At 43.4% G+C, this 21,429-nt stretch overlaps 1 long non-coding RNA gene across 2 annotated transcripts in view; it reads left to right on the plus strand.

The window, feature by feature from the left end:
* The first annotated feature begins 2,044 nt into the window (after positions 1 to 2,044).
* Positions 2,045 to 21,429, plus strand: part of LOC149873270 (uncharacterized) — a 58,463-nt gene continuing 39,078 nt past the window's right edge. Inside the window, exons 1-3 of one of the 2 annotated variants that reach the window (XR_016439850.1) lie at positions 2,045 to 2,138; positions 6,829 to 7,001; positions 8,871 to 9,038. This is a non-coding gene — a long non-coding RNA (uncharacterized LOC149873270). Of the gene's footprint in view, positions 2,139 to 2,396; positions 2,485 to 6,828; positions 7,002 to 8,870; positions 9,039 to 21,429 lie in introns of those variants that run through there. The other variant, XR_016439849.1, reaches the window with a different exon arrangement.

Here is a 21,429-nt window from a genome sequence, read left to right on the forward strand (position 1 = left end):
ATTTTCTATGGTTCTATGAACAAACCACTGAAATAGAGACAGAACTAAAGACCATGCTCAAGGAATTTAAATTCTGTACATCAAAGTGCACTTTCTTTATAGAGGCCAAACCACTGAATTAAATTTCAGCCTGGTTACACCAGTGTAAACTGACCTCAAGATGCAAGCACTTACCCAAAATCATCTGTAGTCCATACAGCTGTATGGTTCTAGTCACATGGGATTTATTGCAAAATTAAGGCCAAAAATATCTATTTCCACCAGCCATTTCTATTCTGCTATATTTCCCTGTTTAGCAGCCCTATGTAGAGTTATCTTCTGTCTGAGGATGGTGTTATGCAGCTCTCCAATGGCCGAATAATGCAGGAACAGATGGTTCTCAAGTGGTGCTGGCTGACCTCAGCTTTCAATCACCTCTGAGTCAAGTATTTGCAGCTTCTGACAGGATCAGGTGGAGGGGGGTTATGGATACTTAGGGGTTGTGAAATATCTACACATAAAACACTGTGTTTTAACTTGAGCACTACAGTTACTGTGTATGTAATGAAAGACCAACTTATTTTTAACAAATTAATGACGAGTCACAATTGCTCAGTAAGAACAAACACTTCTCAAACCTCAGAAATATTCATCCATATATTGTTGGAGATGTTATGCTCCAAATTGAGTATTTTTAAAAGTTAAAAAAATGAACTGGAGATGCTTAGGGCTTTAAAAAATGCAATGTTTTAAAATTTAAAATATGGTTTTTTAGGCCACAATTTGTGACCTCATATTAATGTCTGAAAATGAAATGACTAAACAGAAGACTAAGGACCAGGAGATACACCAGGGACAATAATACTGGGAGGGGGGAGAAGCTTAATGTCACATGGCAAGTAAAATATTTCATTTTTTCCTTTTCCATAACTGAAGGTGGCCCTTGAAACAAAATTTCTTCCAAAATTTCTAAAGCCAAACTTCCTCCAACCCACCCACAATGTAGGGAATAACAAGGAAAATACCTTCCTCAATAATTCAGTATTCCTTTAACAGCAAGCAACAATCATATTATAAACTTGAAATTACATTTGGGGACCTAAATTTAGTACCACCACCTTTTGTGCCTACAGTACTTACTTTCTTTTAATGATTTATTTTAGCCATTTTATATTTCTTGTTCCATTAGTAAGGATGCCAAAGTATCATAAAAATGAATAGATGAGAAATGATGATTCTATCTTTTTCCTAGTTAAGAATCCAAAGCTATTTCTATAATCTGATAGTTCAGATTTGTCTCTCAGAGCTTCACAGGTTCATGTGCACATATCAAGAAGAACAAAATTCACTTCCTTCTTTTTATTTAACTCAAGTCTGTTTATTTTAAAATCACAGCCTATGACCTGTCAGCCCCTTACTGTGTAGAAGCTGGAGTCATCAAAGCAAGATTAGTAATACCTACGTCAGCTTTCAAACTTAATTTCTTCATGTGAAGGAGAAGCCAAGCAGGCAGTGGAATGTTTTCCTTTAATGACTGCATATTTTGTGTTCTAATTAGTTTACTTTTGCTGTAGTTATGGAGGGCTTCCTATTTTTCCAGTCAAAGTGAAAATATTTCTTTTCAGTTCCTATTCTTACTAGAGATGGGCCCAACCCCAAACTCTGGGACTAATAATCAAAAAATTTGGACCTCAGACCATCCTTAAGACTTGCATCTTTCGATGGACACCTTAAACAGAAGACGTGATTTTCATTTCACTTATACCCTTAAGCAACTCTACATTAGCCAGGTGGCCTGATTATCTTCTCTGCTTGCCCTTTGTGTCATCATTTACATCGGTGCAAAGTGACTGAAAAAATACCACAAAGTTAGAATTTTCCACTCACTAACAGCAGTGGAAACAATTTACCCACCCTTTTCATAGATGGAAATGACTGTGATAAGTGCCAGATGGAAAGAGAGGCGAATCTGCACCAGAGGGGTTTTGTTGATGGTGTTTGCTTTTGTTCTTATTTTTTCTTTTTGCTCTGCATTGCATATTGTACACTAGACAAGATATGCTCCCTCTACTCAACTCCGAAAGAAGAGAACAGGGAAGTATTTCCTTTTTCTGCCATCTCCATCATCATCTCCCCTGTCACTGACATGGAGAATGAAGGTATTGTATGTATTACTATTTATATCTCAGTGTATCCATCTGATGTTTTCTTGCTGTCACGGAGTCACAGAGGTGCCCCGTGAGTGTGAGGGGATTGGCAGTGCTGTCAATCACCCAGGCAGCCCAGGTGCCTGGTTGCTAGGACAACCAGGTGGTCACATGGCCAGAAGAGGGCAGGGCCTGGCCTTTATAACCAGCGTAGGCCAGAGCCTGAAAGACAGTTCCCTTCTGGCTGCTGCAGGAGCAGGAGCTCTGCGGCTGGGCTGAGCGGCCTGGGTTAGTGGCTGCTACTTCATTGTGCTAACCGGCTGCAATGATGCAGGGAACAGCATCGCCCTGACTGGAGGTAGGATTGCGGGCCCTGGTGGGGCTTGGAGTTATTAGGCGTGTGGAGCCTTTGCTTATGTTATAGCCAGATGGCTTGAGTATTAAGTTACAGTTAACCGGAGGACCGGGTGAGGCTGTAGGGGAGCGAGGAGGCCTCAGGGGAGCTCCCCAACCGCTTGGGGGTTCCCAGTGCCCAGTTGAGGCACAGTGCCAGGGGCACTAGTGTCGGTGCTGCTGGGCATTATTGTGCGCCAGGGAGGCGCGGTGTGCGGGGTTACAGACCCCGGCCCATAAGGGCAGTGTTTAGCCCCGGAGTGGGGCAGCGACAGAGCGCAAGAGGCGCGGAGTCAGCCCCGAGAGGGCAAAGCCCCGGAGTGGGGCAGCGACAGAGCGCAAGAGGCGCGGAGTCAGCCCCGAGAGGGCAAAGCCCCGGAGTGGGGCAGCGACAGAGCGCAAGAGGCGCGGAGTCAGCCCTAGAGAGGGCAAGGCCCCGGAGCGGGGCAAAGACAGGGCACGTGGCGTGTTGGCCCCGGAGTGGGAAGCCCACAGGGGTGAAGCGTAGGGAGCGCGGTAGAGGCCCCTGAGGGGCGAGGCCCCAGAGAGGGGCCGAATAGCCAGGCCTAGCTAGCCATCTGAGGGCGCCGAGGCTAGGGCGGCGATAGCGCTGGCCCAAGGGCGCCGAGGCTAGGGCGGCGATAGAGCTAAGGCAAGCGCGCCAGGCGAGAGAGAGAGCCGGCGAGAGGGCGCCGAGACTAGGGTGCCGAGAGAGAGCCGGCCCGAGGGCGCCGAGACTAGGGCGGCGATAGAGCTAAGGCAAGAACCCGGCCCAAAGGCACCGAGGCTAGGGCGGCGAGAGAGCCGAGATCCGGGCAGAGGGAGTGTGCCGGCCCAAGGGCGCCGAGGCTAGGGCGGTGAGAGTGTGCCGGCCCAAGGGCGCCGAGGCTAGGGCGGCGAGAGTGCTCCAGACTCAGGCAGAGCCGGCGATTAGCCAGGCGCCGGCTAGAACCCGGCCCAGGGGGGGCCGGTAGTGAGCGGCACTGGTGGAGCCGACACAGGAGGCGCCAGCAAGTGGCTGGGCGCCAGCGTGATAGGCCCAGAGCGTGGGGAACGGGCCAGAGATTGGGGCCCGACCCAAGCAGGCGTCAGGTGCGCGAAGAGCCCCGGTGCCTGAGAGTGAGGACAAGGGTACCCGAGGGGCGAGGGACCATACAAGCGTCCCCCAGACCAGCTGCGAGGCTTGGGGCGTGCTGAGGGGGAGGCTTGGAGGCACGCATTGCCCTTAAGGCAGGACGCTTATCAAATACCCGTCTGGAATAGGGACGAACAACTAGACCGTCCATTAGGGAAACTGGCAGCCTCCACATTATATATCTTACCATCAAAGTCGTGGCGGGCGAGGTTCTGAGGGTGCTACGTCACCCTAAAGTGACGGTAGGCGGCACTAGGGAGCTCACGGCCGCCCCTAGCTGCCGCTCCCTCACACTTGCCTATAAGGAGTTAACTCCAAAATGACTAGGGAGAGTCGGGGAATGGAAAGAAAGAGGAAATTAGTCAAAGGCAAAGTTAAGGCTCCTTGAAAGAGCAAAGAAGCAAAACTTAATTGGAGAATGCTCCTTCTTGGTTGATTCTTCCTAATAGTGTAAACGTTAAGGAGGCAAGCTTTGGAAAGAAGAAGGGCTGAGTGGCTAAGAGCAACAGTGGCTAGAGATAAGCCTCCAGCAAACAGAGTTATGAAATAAGGTGGGTCAACCTGAGTAACGGGTAGAGAGTTGTAGCTTAGGCAGGAAAATAATCACATAAGTCTCCCTGCTGTTTTCACCCATTTCCACAGATGCTGTGGCCCCTCTGGCAAATAAATGCCACTTTGTTTTGAAGAAGCTGGTCTTGAATCAAATGCTGCCATAAGTTCTTAGCTGGGCCTGTTACGACAATGCTGTTGATTAAACCTGGGTGGGGAGCTCCCATCTCATCTAGCCTTGAGGAGCAAGGAAAACAACATATTATCCAAAGACTTAATTACCCTCGTAGTAGTGAAGTACTGGCAGTCAGATGCAAGAGGCACCAGGTGCTCAGTGGAGCATGCAAAGGTATCCAGGTTGTACCCGTATTGATCTAGAGGCAAAAAGAATCAGAACTTGTGGTGGAGGTGGTATCCTTTATTAAACCAAATAGATTTTTGCAAACAAAATATTAAAGAACTTTTTGCAAACAATATTAAAAATCTAGCTGGTGTAATAAAAGATAATCACCTCTACCACGCATTCTGATTCCTGAAGCATGTACAGACATTTGGAGTATAAACAGACTTCATCTTTGGTGTGGGATCATTGATCTACTTCACTGAGTCTACAGACATTGACCAGGGCTGTTGTCCTTCAGAGTCAGGTCTCTGCCATGCCCAGGGCTCCAGGGGCCCTATCCTGTGGGACAATGGCCCCAGGTGCCCTGCCGCAACCTGGCCACACGTGTACAAGTAAGGTAACCCCCTACATGGGGATTCTCTGGGGCTAGGGACAGACATTCAAAAAGCCTGAGCCCGAATTGATTCAATCTTTGCCAGTTAGTCTAATCTGGCTAGGCTAAATCAGTTTTGTAACTGGACAGACATCCCAGAAATGCAGTCACACGTCTGCAGTGGCTCAGGCTAGAAGTTAGGGGGTGCTAGAACAGCCCTCTCTTCCTTCCAAAGCGTAGAGCTGGGTGGGCCATGGGCAGGAGCTCTGATTAGCTCAGCAGTAAATTGATAACAGTGTTTATCACCCAATTAAGAAAACAGAGGGACATTACCAGCTACTTGTTGATTCTACTGGTTGATTCAGCAGGGACTGTAGCCAGCATGTGGTCTGCTAGGTAATACACAGACACCTCCTCAGCAAGGCAGAGGGGAGGGGGGGAATTCCTGTTTATCAGGAAATGGTGAGGAGAGAGGAGAAGCAGCCTGAAGTCTCTACAGCTCCAGCTAGGGAGCAGAGTGGGGGCCAAGCCCTAACAATTTGCCCCTTCATAGATTTCATAGACATTAGGGCTGGAAGGGACCTCTGAAGATCATTGAGTCCAGCCCCCTGCCCCAGGGGCAGGAAGTCAGCTGGGGTCATAGGATCCCAGCAAGATAAGCATCCAAATGTGTCTTGAAGGTGTTCAAAGTAGGTGCTTGAACCACCTCTGGCGGCAGTCTATTCCACGCCTTAGGGGCTCGGACAATAAAGTTCTTCCTTATGTCCAGCCTGACACACCAATGGAGGAGTTTGTGACTGTTTGACCATGTCACCCGTTGGGGTGCTCTAGTGAACAGACGTTTCCCCAGATTCTGGTGAGCACCCCTGATAAACTTATAGGTGGCACCAGATCACCCCTGAGTCTGTACTTTTCCAGGCTGAAGAGTCCCATAGCTCTCAGCCTCTCTTAATAAGGCCTGTTCTCCTGACCTCTGATCATGCATGTGGCTCTCCTCTGCACTCTCTCAAGTTTCTCCACATCCTTTTTGAATTGTGGAGCCCAAAACTGGACGCAGTACTCCAGCTGCTGCCTCACCAAAGCCGAGTACAATGAGAGAATGACATCCTGGGATTTGCTCGAGAAGCATCTATGGATGCAAGCCAGCATTTTGCTTGCTTTACTAGCTGCAGCATCACATTGAAGGCTTATGTTCATCTTGTGGTCAATCATGACCCTGAGTTTTTTTTTCGTCCTTAATGCTAGCCAGAGTACCACTGCCGACTCTATAAGGATGCTGCAGGTTTTTCTTCCCAAGGTGGAGAACCTTGCATTTTTCACTGTTAAACACCATCAGATTCTCATCCGCCCATTTGCTGAGCCTGTCAAGGTCTGCCTGGATCACCCTCCTGTCCTCAGGTGCGGATGCTTTACCCCAGAGTTTGGTGTCATCAGAGAACTTGGCCAGTCTATTTCTGACAACAATGCCCACATCATTAATGAAGATGTTGAATAGTGGCTTATGTCTCCATTCCACAAACATAGAAGGTTGTGCAGTAGCTCAAGCAAATATGGCCCAGAAACATATATAATTCTGTACTTGGATGAAGCTCCTGTCCTGCTCGGTGAGGACTTGTGTAACATCAGAAAACACCTCTGCATCAAATTTTGTAAATGGACAATAAACTAGCTAATGATAAGATTATTGAAAACTAGGAACACCTTACCTGTAAACATACTATATCCTAGATCGAAACAAACTCTAAATGAAATGCTAACAAGCCACAAACCTAGTTGCTGGGTGTAAACAAACTCAAGATGAACAGGTCCTAAATTAGAGGTAAATATCACATAAGCCAGTTGCAGGCTAAATGAAAATACTTAATAAGTGTAAGTAACCTGTGCTTATCTCTTTTTTTCATTCACTTAGAACACTTACTTCAGCAATTCTCCAGCAGGAGAGTCAAGTCCCAAAACTAGATCATGGAATATTTTTACAGGGTGAGGTTCTGTCGTATTGGCAAATAGAGACTCAAAGGACGCCTCCCTTTTGGAGCCAGACTTGTTGCATCCCAACAACAAAAGTCATATGAGAAATGGCAAGTACTACCAAAGCATCCTTAACTTTCTTTAGGGTGTTCCTTGAACTCATTGAAGTCTAGTGTTATAGCAGAGCCAGAAACTATGTTTTATTCAACCAATATCAGATATCCAGTGGAATAATGGAAGGACAAGGGTATGTTACTGTATTTGATTCTCTCTGTTACAGATTGAAAAAATGTTTTGTTTTTTATTAATTGTCCTGCTCAGGTCCTGGGCACCTTCACTGCTGCTGAACTCCATGGGAGTTAGAGATTCTCAGCATTTAACAAGATCAAGCCATAAAACTCCTCCTAAAAACTTTGTCTGCTCAGACAAAGACATGGCTATTGTTGCTAAAGCTGATGAGCTCTTTGTTAGGGCATTGGCAGTGTCAGTTTGCAAATCTAGAGACTTTAAAGGCACACTGCAAAAAATGTTAGCAGACAGGCAAACAAAGCTGTAAAGTGCTTATAGCAATGCATATGAATTCAAACCCATGTTTGGATCATCCAGCCTTGTGATTAGAGTAAGTTATTCATGATCAGAATAATATACAAACTATTTCTAACATAAAGACACCCATTACATTCCCCATATTACAGCTGTACTGCCACTGCAGTCATGAAAGATTATTTTAACACCAGTTTTGATTGTACACATAAATTTATTGATAGTTTGGTGATAAACCTAACATATATGGCTGGAGGTCCCAAGATGCACAACAATTCATCAGGGAATAAAGACAGAACCAGTTGTGAAGTAAAAGGGTGACATTACAAGGCACACTCCCATGAGCAGGAATGTGTGTTCTCCCGGGACACCCCCAGAAAATGCCCCTACATGTGCACACTGGCACATAGCAAGTTACCCTGGGTGGGGTAGGGGAGGCTGGGGAAAGCACCTGGGCAGGTTCTAGCAGCCTTAGCTGGGATCCTGGGGGGCCTCCCATGGCTTGGGGTAGCAATTTGGGCAGACCCTGGCCTGCAGTGGGAGCATGGCTCTAGCCAGCCAGGCTCGTTTTAGGTGGTGCACGTTGCTGCCATGTGGTCCACCCCACTTTTTTCTGGTGCAGGTTTTTTGAAACTGGGATCATCTGGTGTCAAAAAAAATCTACCACACTGCAAATTAGCAGCTCAGTGAACACCTGCATTTGCAGCATTTGTGGATAGTGGTGCTCATCTGAACACATCCATAATGTGAATAAAAAATAAATACTGCCAGTCAGTTCAAGCTTGTAGGCTACATCAGAACTCTAGTTCTCCTATGAACACAACCTCCCAGGCACTCAAATTGCTGCCAACTTGAATGAATGCATTAAAGAACAAATCTGATCTATCAGATGGTGAAAGATACTAGGCTTCTTTTAGTTCATCCTTAAAATAAAAACTGGAGTAGCCATGATGTGGCAGAGACTGAACTGTTGTCTGAACTACCGGCAGATCCATGTGCTTGCTTACTGAGCATATCAAAGAAGATTTTTATTCTTAAAGCCTCATGAATCCTGAGGTAAAGTACAGCACCTTCCAACTACACCTTGTTGAATCTTGGATAAATCCCTCAACTACTCTGAGGAATTGCTCTGCACAGTCACCAGCTCTTACTTTGGATTCGACTTTATATTACCTGTTTTCATTCTGGGTATCAGACCAAGACTCCAAAATAATAGTGTGTAGTATCCCAAGCCATAACTTTACATACTAACTGCAACAAGGACTGAATGGAACTCAGAAATACATGTACAGCACTGTACTTGGTCAAGTTCCAGATACAAAAGCTAAGCCCAGTTTATATCATGGGTATTTAAGAGCTAGAAGGCTGCTGCAGACTTAATACCTTAAATGCAAGTACTAATCTATTCTCTGTATCTCTTTTGTTGGCTGTCCTAGGGAGGAGTTTCAGCATTTTTGTAGCTAGATGTGGAAGAGAGAGGCATAACCAAGTCACCTCAAATAAACCGGATAAATAGATACATGAAGGAAAATATGAATGAAAAAATATGAACAAATCTACTAGGATACTAGGACAGAAGAGATGCATCCAGACGAGTGCAGACGTGAGGTATGTGGCACCGCAGGCTCGTGACACACCGCATGGGCCGCACATGCAGGCATTCCCCGTGTTGCTGATTTCCAGCACGGGGGGCGGGTAATACCAGGGGATCCTGGTGTCAAACCCCCCACCCCCCCAAGCCTTAAAAACCTGGGACAGTCCACATGGCAGCAGCATGAATCAGCAGAAACCGGAGCCTGGCCAGGTGAAGCCAAGCTCCGGCAGCATGGAGCCTGGCCAGCAGCCTGATTGCTGTGGCAGCACCCAGAGGCCCTCAGGACCCCAGGTAATGTATCTAGGGCCAGCCTTGGTGTTGGCCACAACCTTCCCTACCAGACCCAAGGCAATTTGCTACACGCCAGAGCACACATGCACAGGTGTTTCCTGGGAGCATGCAGCAACAGCACATATTATGCCACTGATGTTTGCCTCCAAGGAAATGCACATTCCTGCTCATAGGCTTTTATTTATGGAAAAAGGAGGAGAGTGGTCCCCTACAACCATTCTGATTTTCCAGGAAATATATCACTATATCCTACTATAGAGGATAAGAGAGTTAAAGGAAATGAACCAAGCCTACCCATCTCTAATGTCTGCAAAACACTTACCTATTAACACCATGGATGAAATAGAGATAGTGGAAGTTTTCAAAAGGTTCAAGTACTATGGCTTTGAGTTGAAATCAGTTATCAAATATCAGCCCAAAGAAGAGGTACTGTTTTGTGGACTCTCAGGTCAAAACATCTTCAATATTGGTGCCTTAAGTTAAGCAACTAAATAAACAGAGCTTAATTTTCAGAAGTGATGAATATCATACAAACACCACTGAAGTAAAAAATAGGATTTACATAGTGCTTAGTGCCTATGAAAATAAACCTGCTTATCTGGATCCTGAACTTTAAACACTCAAGTTTGAAAAAATTGCCCATGGTGAATTGGTCACTGAGAAGTCCAAAGGTAGAAAGGAAACAGTTGTCAGAATACAAAAACTTCCCATTTCCCTTCTTTAGGTTTCTGCATTCTGACATTGCCAGTTTACTCCACCTATTGATTAAAAGTGGAACTACATTTCAGTACTGCAGTAAAATAAAAATTAAGGTTGCAGAAAGCTACACAGGGCTCCAGCCACATTAGGTCCCAGCACTGCTTGATAGGATAGCCAGAGCTGCCTTGTAAGGGGCATCCTTAGTGGGTGCATCTACACGTGCACTTTAGTGCACAGTAATGTACTGCACAGTAAAGCATCACTGTCTACATGTGCATGGCAACTGGGCCAGTGTAGACTAATTTGCATTGCTGTCAGATAGTCCCATCAGACACAGGTACTATCCAATGGTGGACTAAATTACAGTGCTTACACACACGTGTAGATGGTTACATCAGGATTAGTTTAATCTGGCTCAAATTGTACTGGAGTTTATTCAGTCACATTCATTGCACATGTAGACATGCCCAATGAGGAAAAACAAAGCATGAAATAAAGGCACGCTTTAACTACTAATAATTGGTCTCTGACCCACACTGCTTCCGGTTCTGAACTGTAAATGTACCTAGGTCCTTGTGCCAATTAAAGAAGCAAGTAGGCACCCAACTGTTTCCAGAATTACTGTATATGGAACAATTCCAGAGCTGTAGTAAATCAATGTAATAACAATGATCTTCATGACACTGTCTTTATTCAAGACCACACACAACTGTTCCCAGTAACCTTGTATGTTTCAAGGTTTTCCTTTGTTAGTGTACACTGATTCTTCTGTGTGGGCATGGTGTCTGTTTGTAATTATATATTCCTGCTTCTGTATCTTTCCAATCTTCTATCTTTTATATTTTGTTTAATTTAATATAAATAACCAGCTGTACTTCACTCCCTCTAGTACAATTCTCTCATATCCTTCATCTGCTGATAGCTGCCCTTTATAGCCTGTTACACTAAACTGGCCAGCTCATTTATCAACCAGCAAGACATCATTCCCGCAGTGACTATGCAGTCAGAATGTACTGCATTCCATCATTAGTATGATCACTCCAAGAAGAGAGACAAGTGGTCACAAATTTTAAATATAATTACATCATTAAACTGTTAGCTTCTAATGTGCAAATGTAAACGGAGTCCACCTTCAATCCTCCAGTAATCAACGCTCCTCTGCAATCCATTAGCAGTGCCTTTCAGCAATACCTCCAAGGCCATGAAAGAGCAAGGACCAGGATGGCCAGATATATCTACAGAAAATATAATCTCATACAAATAAGTGCCAGAAAAGGGCGCTGCTAAGTTTAAAATGACAAAATAATTATGACACAAAATTAATTTCCCAGTAAAATAAATATCACCTTAACTGGACAGTTAAGTATCATCAGTACATCTAATCCCTACTGGTTCTCTTATTAAACCAAGATTACAATTATTTTCTCAGCACTCCATGCCCAAGGTAGAGAGACATTACAAAGAAAAACTTCAGTATCTGGTTAGAATTTGTACTGGGCATTATTTCTCTTTTACATGTATGCAAATTGCTTTGCTATGGAGCAATTTCAGCAAGCACTCTGTAACATTACACTGGTGTGAAGAATGGTGTGATACTAATAAGGCTTTGTACTTGCATTATTTTCATCTCTCTAGAGCACTGTATAAATACTGGTTAATCTTCAGAATGCTTCTGTGTCAGTTTGCTTGCCCTCACTTGCAAATTGATTTGTCCAAGGCCACACAGCAAGTCAGGGGCTGAACCAGGATTGGCATTCTAGGGCCTGGCTCCCAGGCCCCATAGGTTAGTTAAACAAGTGAGTGTCAACCTTTTTTCCATGTAGTGATAACCGTCCAATCCCTCATGTCATTTAGGAATATGGAAGGAAAGGATGGCAGCCAATTCCATTAGCGCCTGTTTATAATATCTTTTTGGATTATGGTCTCTTGTCAAGCACCCCTGGTATCAGCATAGGAACATAGGAAAATAGGACTAGAAGGGACCTCACAAAGTTATCAAATCCAGGCCCCTGCGCAAGGCAGGATCACACCTGACAAAAGCATCCCAGTTACACAGGAGTATACTGACTCTCTGCTCTAGACCCCTAGACTAGCGACAGACATTACACATAAACCAGTTTAAGTGATCAGAAACTGGTTTCAATCTGTAACAGAACATAAATTCAGTGTACATAAACCAGTTTCAAAATGAGATAAACCTGGTTGAATTTGTAGTATCAGACTTAATTGATTCAGTCAAACCGTTTTATGCAATGTCTATTCCAGACCCCCTTCCTGGTTTAAGTTAAACCAGACTCCCCCAGCATCCTGGCATGCTCCCTGGGCTGAGCAGGGCTCTCTGCTCCACAGCAGAGCTGGCCCCTCCCCTCTGCTCCCTGACTGGAGCTCCAACAGAGACTGCAAGTGTCTGCCTGGCTTCTCCCTGTTCCCCCATCTCTCTCCACCACTCCTTGGTAAGCAGGGATTCCCCCCTCTCCTCTGCTTTATGCAGACACCTCTCAGCATTAGCTAGCATACCACATACTGGCTATGTCCATCCATGCTGTGGGAGATGGGATGAAGGACAGTGGCTTAGGGCTCTTTGAAGCTAATCAACAGGTCAGCTGGTAATGACCCTCATTAAACAACTAGTTCCAAGGAAGAGCTTGAACTAATGAAAGATCCTTTTGTTTTGCTGATGGGGTAATAAATGCTGTGTAAACTCCCATTGGCTCAGCGAGGGGAGGGAGGAACCCCTCCCTAATCAGGGTGTCCTGTGGGGGGCCTAGCCATGCGCTTCTCAGCTCAACACTGCAGAAAGGAAGGGATGGCTGCTCTAGTGCCCCCCAACTTCTAGACTGAGCCACTGCAGGCATGTGCCTACATTTTTTCTGTCCAGAGGGGATGTCTGTACAGTTACAAACTGATTCAGCCTAGGCAGGTTAAACTAACCTGCAAAGATTGAATCAATTCAGGCTCGGGCTTTTTGAATATCTGTCCCTAGCCTATGGTCAGAGTAACTTGGTCATAGCCATACTGTATCAGGCAGTGTTAGTGTGCACCATGTTGCTCCTATTCTACATGTGCTAAATGCCTAAACTATGGCACATAGCCACTCTTTGGTGCACACCCAGCAAGGTTCTCACAGCAGTGATAACATTTTTCAGCAGGCAGTACACACAGCATGGGAACAAGTGGGTGGGGCAAACTTTCATAGCACCACTCCCTAGCAGCATCTAACATAGTGTAGACATGCCCCATTAAGGCCTACAAAACCAAACATTTTGATTTACATCCTGAAGTTTGCTCTGGACCCATTTCCTGGCAAATTCTGTCAGCATCAATTACAGTTTGTAGTGATAAGGATATGGCCTGAATTAGGAGGTAAGAGAATATCAACCAATTCTCCTCCCTCCCTGCTCCAAAGGCTCAGAAAAGCAGCGGAAGAAAAATGCGGACGAGTGCAACTACAGAATTTTCAGGGTTGTAGAGATTCTTAAGTTCAAAGTAATGCCATTATTTTCAAAAGTTGTTGATCTAACGCAGCTGTTTGTATTCCTTTATCATGGCAACAGCATAGCGTCCTCCCCTCCTCACCCTTCACTGACTGCTCACATCCTCCACATCCATAGCACGCAGATCTTCACCTCTTCCATTCTGCTGGTAAATAATTCTGCTTTTCTGATTGATTGCCAGCCAGCCCTATTCAGATGTAAGCAAAGATGATTCAAGCTTTTGGATAAATGAAGTCTTGAGTTCCTGCATACCTGAATCTGAGCCAGATTCCTTCAGTAGCATTGCTGACTGGTGCTAAGCACCGTCTTTAGATTTCCAGCAGAGTTTAAACAAGACTCTCTTTAAATAAAGGTCAATATTTAAATACGCAGTGGGGAACAACCCATGACTTAAGTCTTTTAATTTTAAGATGCTTTTAGCGTGCTTTGGATTCAAATTATTTTGTTTAATCGTCTTTCAACCACCTAAAAACAGTGACTGCAGATAAGTGCCTTACTATAATGACATATAGCATAGTATCTGTTCATTCATCTCATCGGTTGTCTCATTTCACTTTAGCATTTGTAAATTCATCTGTAGCTGCAATCCCTAGAATTCTAACAAGAGCACACAGACTGGATTACTTTTCTCTTAGGGAAGAAAAAAAACAAATTTCAGCAAAGGACAGGCTACATCGGGACACTGGCATTTTCTTTGTAATGTCACCATTTAAAGTTCACTTAATGCACTCCTGAATATGGGGCAAGAGGAATCGATACCTCTAAGCCCCTCCCTCATTAGCAAAGTCTCAATGACTTCAGTGGCACAAATTTTCTAAAGGAAACTTTCTTTTAAAAGTTATCAGTACAAATAACTTTCCCATGCACAAAGCCTTCACTATGAACAATGTAACACAAGTGGAATGTGAACAAACTGAGCAGAGCAAAGGAATGCTGATTGGCAAATATCAGGGTCACAAAAAATCATGTACTGTTGGGTTTGCATAGGTCAGCACCACATGAAAGAGTCCAGATGAAATAATAGCCGAGAAGACCAATTACGTTGGCAGTAGTTTCTGGGAGGTGTTTGCATTGGCAAGGTAGCATAGTGCATTTTGTTTCAAAACATGGTCCATTCGGACCTACAAGCTTCTTGTTTCCCATGTGGTGTCTATCAACAGCAAGTAACAAAACAGACTCAATGAACTAATATTAGAGGTTCAGAGTCTTGTATTCCAGCAGGTTCTAAATCCTTACAAAAAAAAAAATTGCAGTCTTGCTCAAAAAGCTGCTACGGCAACATGATGTGATGATTGATTGGTCCCTCAAAGCTTTGAATTTTTAAAATAGAAATTGTTTTTAGTCAAGTCTGTTTGAGCTTTGAAGCACTTAGAGTAGGATTTTGAAAACTCTAAGTGACTTAGGAACAAAAGTCTTTGACGTGAAACTTGTGATCCTAAATCTTTAGGTATTTAGGTATTTGAAAAAAATCTTTCTTCCAAGTGTATTTTTAAATTCTGGGCAGAGCCTCAGAAGGGGTATCCCCCTCTTTTATGAATCCTGCACAAGCTGCAAGAGCAGCTTTCATTTTCGGATAGACAAAAAGGAGAAGGGAAAGCTAGATTTCAGTGTATTTGTTTTGGAAGAAAATACAGATAGATGACTCAAAACATATATTTTGCTGGAAAAAACTGACTTTGAGAGAAAGGACAACAACTTCACAAAACTGACTTTTTTTTATTAATTCAATTTCAAAACTAACTAACTTGAAATACAATGTCAGCTCCCAAGTCCCTCTACTATGTGTGGGCTTATATGTCCATTCTTTTTAAAATAAAATGTTTCTCACTTCTTTTAGAGTGAGAAAACACAAACAAACAAGGGAAATGACTCACTATACAAGTGAAACTGGCCATGGACAGGGGTTTGGCAAATGTACCAAGTCAACTAAAATTTTATAAATGTATTAATATCTTCATTCAGCTAAGAGAAACTGTAACCTATGAATTATTCAGAAAAGGTTGCTTCCTGGCAAATAGATTGGTCTTTTGTGTTGATAATGCCCCAAGGGTCCTAACAGACATAAACTGCATCTACTCAAGAGACATTTTAAGAATCACCTGTTACCATCAGTCCATTTAAAAAAGGCCATTCCAAATATTGCAACCCTTAGAGTTCTGAAATGAAAAGAAGCATCCTGGAATATTACCAGTACTGGTGCCGTGATTGAACATCAACACAATTCTTCAAGAAGTCCACAATTTGGGATATGGCCTTATAGGGAAACAAAAATATTGAACATATGTTTTTAACATGTCAGTATCAGGACTTATAAAACAGAAAAGCCCCAGGCAAGTTCTCAGAGTTCATGCAGCAGACATTTCACAGGCTATGCCAAAATCCCAAGCCTCTCTAAAAATGACAGAAAAACAGGCAATACAAATGTAAGTAACCCTTGCTTGTCCTGTGTAGCTTCTATAGTTCCCAACTTTCCACTGAAATCAGTAAAAATTTAAGACCTGGATGGTACATCCAGCAACACAGTGGGATGGAGGGGGTCTTCTTGAATGGGCTGTACCGATACCTGGGATAGGATTAAAATTGCCAGTTATACAAAGAACCATTTACACAAAGAGCCAGAAGTGCTCATGTACCCTTGGGTCAGCTATACATTAAAGAAGTTAAATTAATTGTTTGCTCTTAGTTGGCTGAAGAGCATTTTGGACCACACCTAGAAGTGCTTTTGTCAACTGCTAGGGAAGCAACAATCTGTGCTATTTATCTCGGGCTGTTATAAGGGTAAGAAGTGAACAGCCTGAATAGTGCAGGCACAGCTACAGCCCAGACACAATGAGTGTACTGCCAGCAGTAAGAAGTCATCCAGCAAAGAAGAGTGATTTTGTTTTTGGAATGTGACATATATTTAGTGGTCATCATTTGTATTAAAAGAAACAAATAGAAGGCCTGGCCCCCACTGTACAGATACTTTTTTTTTTTTTTTAAGAACCCATTCCTTAGCTATTTTATCATTCTGCTGAGAAAAAAAGAAACTTATTTAAAGTTAGAATACACTCAGTAAAAGGGTTAAGTAAACCTTCTTTCATTTCGAACTTATTTAAACCATCATTTTTACATGGATACTTTATAAAACAGCTTGAGCTAAGCTAAAGCAAGGAATCTGAGATTCCTCCAACAAATGAAGAGTTCTGTTGGATAGCTTTTATCAACTCAAATTACTGAGTTCTGATCACAAGCCAGAAACCCTCTCTTCTTGTTCTCTCCAATAAGAAACTCTGAAAAATACATATATCAGGATTTAATAACGACCCCAGCTACAACTGCAGGATCTTACCTATTATCAGATACATACATTCTCTGTCCCTGGAGAGAACTGTAACTTTTGTTCTAATGGATTAATTTAGTATCGTCAGTGAAAAGAAAGATGAAATATCTTAATTAGTTCATAACCCTTAACTCCACAAGCAAAGAAGTGTCCCAGTGAGCCTCACATACCTGAATATTTTTGTAAACAAGTTGGCACCATCACAAGGGTGTTCTTCCCAAGGACAGTAAATATAGACATAAATGCAGTAGGCAAAAAAAATGCAATAAATTCTTTTGTTAATGAGACCAGAATGTAGTCAAGTCTTATTAGTCAGTCAGGAAGAAAAACTTTTTGCGTATTTTTGTGGTTGGACTGAAAAAAGTATAGATTGCTAAATCAGTATAAAGTTTGCTAGTATGTGTGTTGCTTTCACGTGCTACACCTTTCATGATATGAGCACCTGAGTAAGTTACAATGAGGTAAGTTAGGACATGAAATTACAGCACATCAGATACTCTGTGGTTACTGTGCATGTACATTCTTACCCCACGGTAAATGCAAAGCAATTTACCCTTCACCAAAAGCAAGATAAGAACATGTACACAAGCAATTATTGTGGAGTAACTAATGTGCTGTATATTCTCAGCCTAACTTACTTCACTGTAACATGTTCATGTGCAAAAGAGTCTTTTCTCTCTCCACGGATTATCTAGAAAGTCTAGGAACTTAACTTTGGTGTTGTGAATCCATAATTGGCAGTTATTTTCTCAGTCACTGTACACAACATAAATGCTTGGCTGAAAACATCCTCCATGGTGAATGGGCTGGCCTGCCATAAAGCTAATATAGTGCATCTAAAAATTAAACATTGTAACACAGACCATTGCAATGGACAAGTTCCCTTTGACTAAGTACAGACATTCAAAAGCCTGAGCCTGAATTGATTCAATTGTTGCACGTCAATCTAACCCCTGTAGATTGAACCAAGAAGCAAGTGCATAGACATTCAGTTTTGATTCTGGAAATGCAGCCACATGCCTGCAGTGCCTCAGGCCATAAGCTGAGGGGAGCTAAAGCAAGCCCTCCCTTTCCCTCAACAGCGGCTGGGAAGCTGAGCTGGGGGGCAGGGGAAGGGTGTGGCCAGGCCACTGAGTATGATTGGGGATGGGTTTAAACCCCCACTCTGGTCTGCAGGGACCCCAGCTGGGGTGTCCCTGGAGCGGGAGGGGAGAAGCAGCCCTTGCCAGGCTTGTCCCCAAGCAGCAGGGCATGGCCAGATGCCAACCCCAGGCAGCAGCATGAGAAGAAGGGGGAGAAGGAAGGGGATTAAACCTCCTTTCCCCCTCCCACCAGCATGAGACCTTAGCCAGGGTCTGCCTAGCCCCCTGCCCCACTCACCACTCAAGTGGTGGGGGCCAGATGCCAGCTCTGGGCAGCAGCCTGAAGTGAAAGGGGGTGGGGGAAATGGAGGGGGGACGAGTAGGGGTGAAAAGCCAGGCAGACCCCAACTGGGGTCCTGTGATGGTGGGACAGGAGAGGGAGGGGGCTTTAATCCCCCTCTGCCTGAGGCTGTTGGCCCACACTCACGCCTCCTCCATTCTAGTGGGGGGAAAAGTCTAGCAGGGGCTGCTCTGCCCCTGCCAGGCAGACCGAGCTGCATCCCCAACTGGGTTTCCCACCAACACCCTTTGTCATCCAGCCATCATTGCTCCAGCTAGAGAGCAGAGGTGCAGAGCCAACCCTGCTCTGCTCAAGCAGACAGCATAGCCCAGCCCTGGGCTGCAAAGCATCCTGGGATGCTGGGGGATTGCAATTTAACTTGAACCAGGAAGGGGTCAGGGACAGAAGTTCCATAAACTGATTTGATCTACACCAGTTAAGTCTGATACTGCATTCAACCACGTTTATATTAAACCATTTTCAGCCATTTTGAAAGTGGTTTATGTGCACTGAACTTCTGTTCTGTTACAGATTTAAACCAGTTTCTGATAACTTAAATTGGTTTATGTGTAACTTCAGTCACTAGCCCCTGTGAATCTAGTCCTTATTGGCTCATAGAGTCACCTCATTCAAATCTGTTAACAAACAGAACTGAAATTTGAGCCATTTTCTTGCTTGTGATGGGTACAGTTGAATGACTTCTTTTCTGAATACTGTGAAGTCATCACTGCCAAGAATGGTTTATCTTTGAATCTGATAAAAATGTTAGAAAAGGACAAATGCATTGTCATAGGAAGGGAACTGATTGCACCAAAGGATTGGCATTTTCTTTAAGTTGCCCAAGCAAAGAAACCTGAAAACTCCAAACATGTTTTTTATGGCCACGTATCTTACTATGCAAATCCTTAATATTATCAACATAGAGTTGTTTTCAAAAACATTCTTTCCCTCTTGTGTCCTTTTGACAAGGGATTTAGCAGAATTCACAGATTCACTGGAATCTGACAGGGCCACACCATGAGTGCCTCAAACTTGCAACCTCTGGGCTGCTAACGGTGAAGCTTCTCACCCACCCCACTCCAGAATATTCAAGCAAGTGAAACTGAATAATGTTTATTTGCTCAGTGATTTTGCCCCTTCACTTGGCTATTGTTATAAGAAGTCATTCTTGGACAAAAAACCCCCCAGAAAACAATTTAATTGATGTTTTAGTCTCTTGCTTTCCTCTTTATAAATGTATGTTGGATTTACTAGTTCTATCAGGAGAAATGTTGTAGAAAGCCCTTTTAACAGTACTGGCAGCAACATATCACTGAGGCAAGGTTAACTTTAACCACTATTGAGGCCTATTAGCTTCATGGAACAATAAGACTTAGTCTTCTACCCCTCCCTTTCTCTATTTGTTGTAGTTCAAGGCCAATGAAAAAAAAAATCATTAAGAGGCATGAAACTGGTTATTCTTGTGGTTTTCTCCTTTAAAAGGGATCATCTCTATTTTCCTATTTCCAGGACTTCTGTTTTTAAAAGAATTCCTCCGTCTAAATGAAGAAAATCCAGAACCTGACCTCAGTCAAGTCCTCCACAGCCTTTTCCTCCCCAGTAATATGAAGTAACTTTTCAATTTGAAAAGTTAATTAAAAACTATTCTTGTTGCTCAGCAAATTCATCTCACTATTTGTCATTTGTGTACGCAGCCATGAGCAAAACCATCTCCCTCCCCGCTCTTGTTGTGATCATAAGCTCTTTACATTGCTATGTGATTAAAGGCAAGGCAGTATGTCATGAGTGCAACAGGTAAAAAGGAGTATTCCATCTTCCAATGCATCTCAGTCAATGTGTACAATGGATGCTGTTGGACTGAACTCCAACTTTATGAATGGGTGGGTCTGCCAGAGGGCATGGAAAATAATTTAGTTCATCTAAACAAAGACTCGTTTGTTAATCTTTTCATTTACTTTTTAAAAACAAAATGCTTTTAACCATAAAAGCTTACCTTTCCTTTCTTTGATTATATACCTTTACACTAAATTCATTGTTTTACATGAGTGAACATGACTTTGTAGAAACCAAAGCTTTGAACTTGGTCCCCCAATTAAGCACTTAAATATGCATTTAGACCAAGGGTGGCCAACCTGCAGCTCCGGAGCCACATGCGGCTCTTCAGAAGAGAATATCCTTCTCCTTAAATCTTTGCACAAGCAAAGCTGGTCACCGTGTGCTTGTACAAAGATTCAAAGAGATGCATATTAATTTCTGAAGAGCCACATGTGGCTCAGGAGCTGCAGGTTGGCCACCCCTGATTTAGTCACTTAATTAAGTGTTCTGGTATTCAAAGATGCTGGAGCTACAATAGCAAGGTACTTCTGGGGAAGGAAATTACAGCCCACAAGCTACTAATCTGGGGCACTCCAAAATATCTGTCCCTGGTTTTAACATTTCAGGTTTGATCTATTAGATAAAGAGTGCCATACTGAGCCAAACCAATAATCTATTCATTGGCCCAGTATTGTCTCCAAAAGTGATAGAAGTGGATGCTATAGAGGGAAATCATTGAACTGGATATCTCAATGATGTATTCCCTATTCAGTATCCTCCCTGGCATCCACCATTATTGGTTCAGAGATACCAGAAGAAACATCTCCAACCATTCTATTCAATAGGTATTAATAGATCTATCATCCATGAATTTATCCAGTCCCTTTTTGAACCTGGCTATGCTATCTGTCTCCACAACCTCCTGTGGCAATGAATTCCATAAATTAACTACACCTTATGTAAAAAAAGTATTCTCAGGAAAAAGAGGTGCTGCTATATGGTTTGCAGAACTTAGTGCAAAATCATACTTCCTATTGCACTCCTCTCTATATTATGATTGATTTCTTCCAATTAGAGGAATAATTTGAAGTGCTATGAGAGTACCCCCACCACCATTTTTAAGCACAGGGATGCCAATTCAAGAGACGTTAGAATCTCCTGGAGCGCGGTAATTACCATGCTCCAGCAGACTTGATTAATCAAGCCTGCTTCAATGCACTTTAATTACAGCACATTGGAGCAGCCTCACTTCTTTTATATAGATGCCCTTACAGACTAACTGGTTACTCACTTTCTTGAGTAATATATATTTAATTGATTAAATAGTACTGGAAGCCTACAGGAAGCTTGGAGAGTCAGAGA

This window comes from Crocodylus siamensis, chromosome 1 (assembly GCF_052110815.1).
Source record: "Crocodylus siamensis isolate JL-2025a chromosome 1, ASM5211081v1, whole genome shotgun sequence".
NCBI classification, from domain to species: domain Eukaryota; kingdom Metazoa; phylum Chordata; order Crocodylia; family Crocodylidae; genus Crocodylus; species Crocodylus siamensis.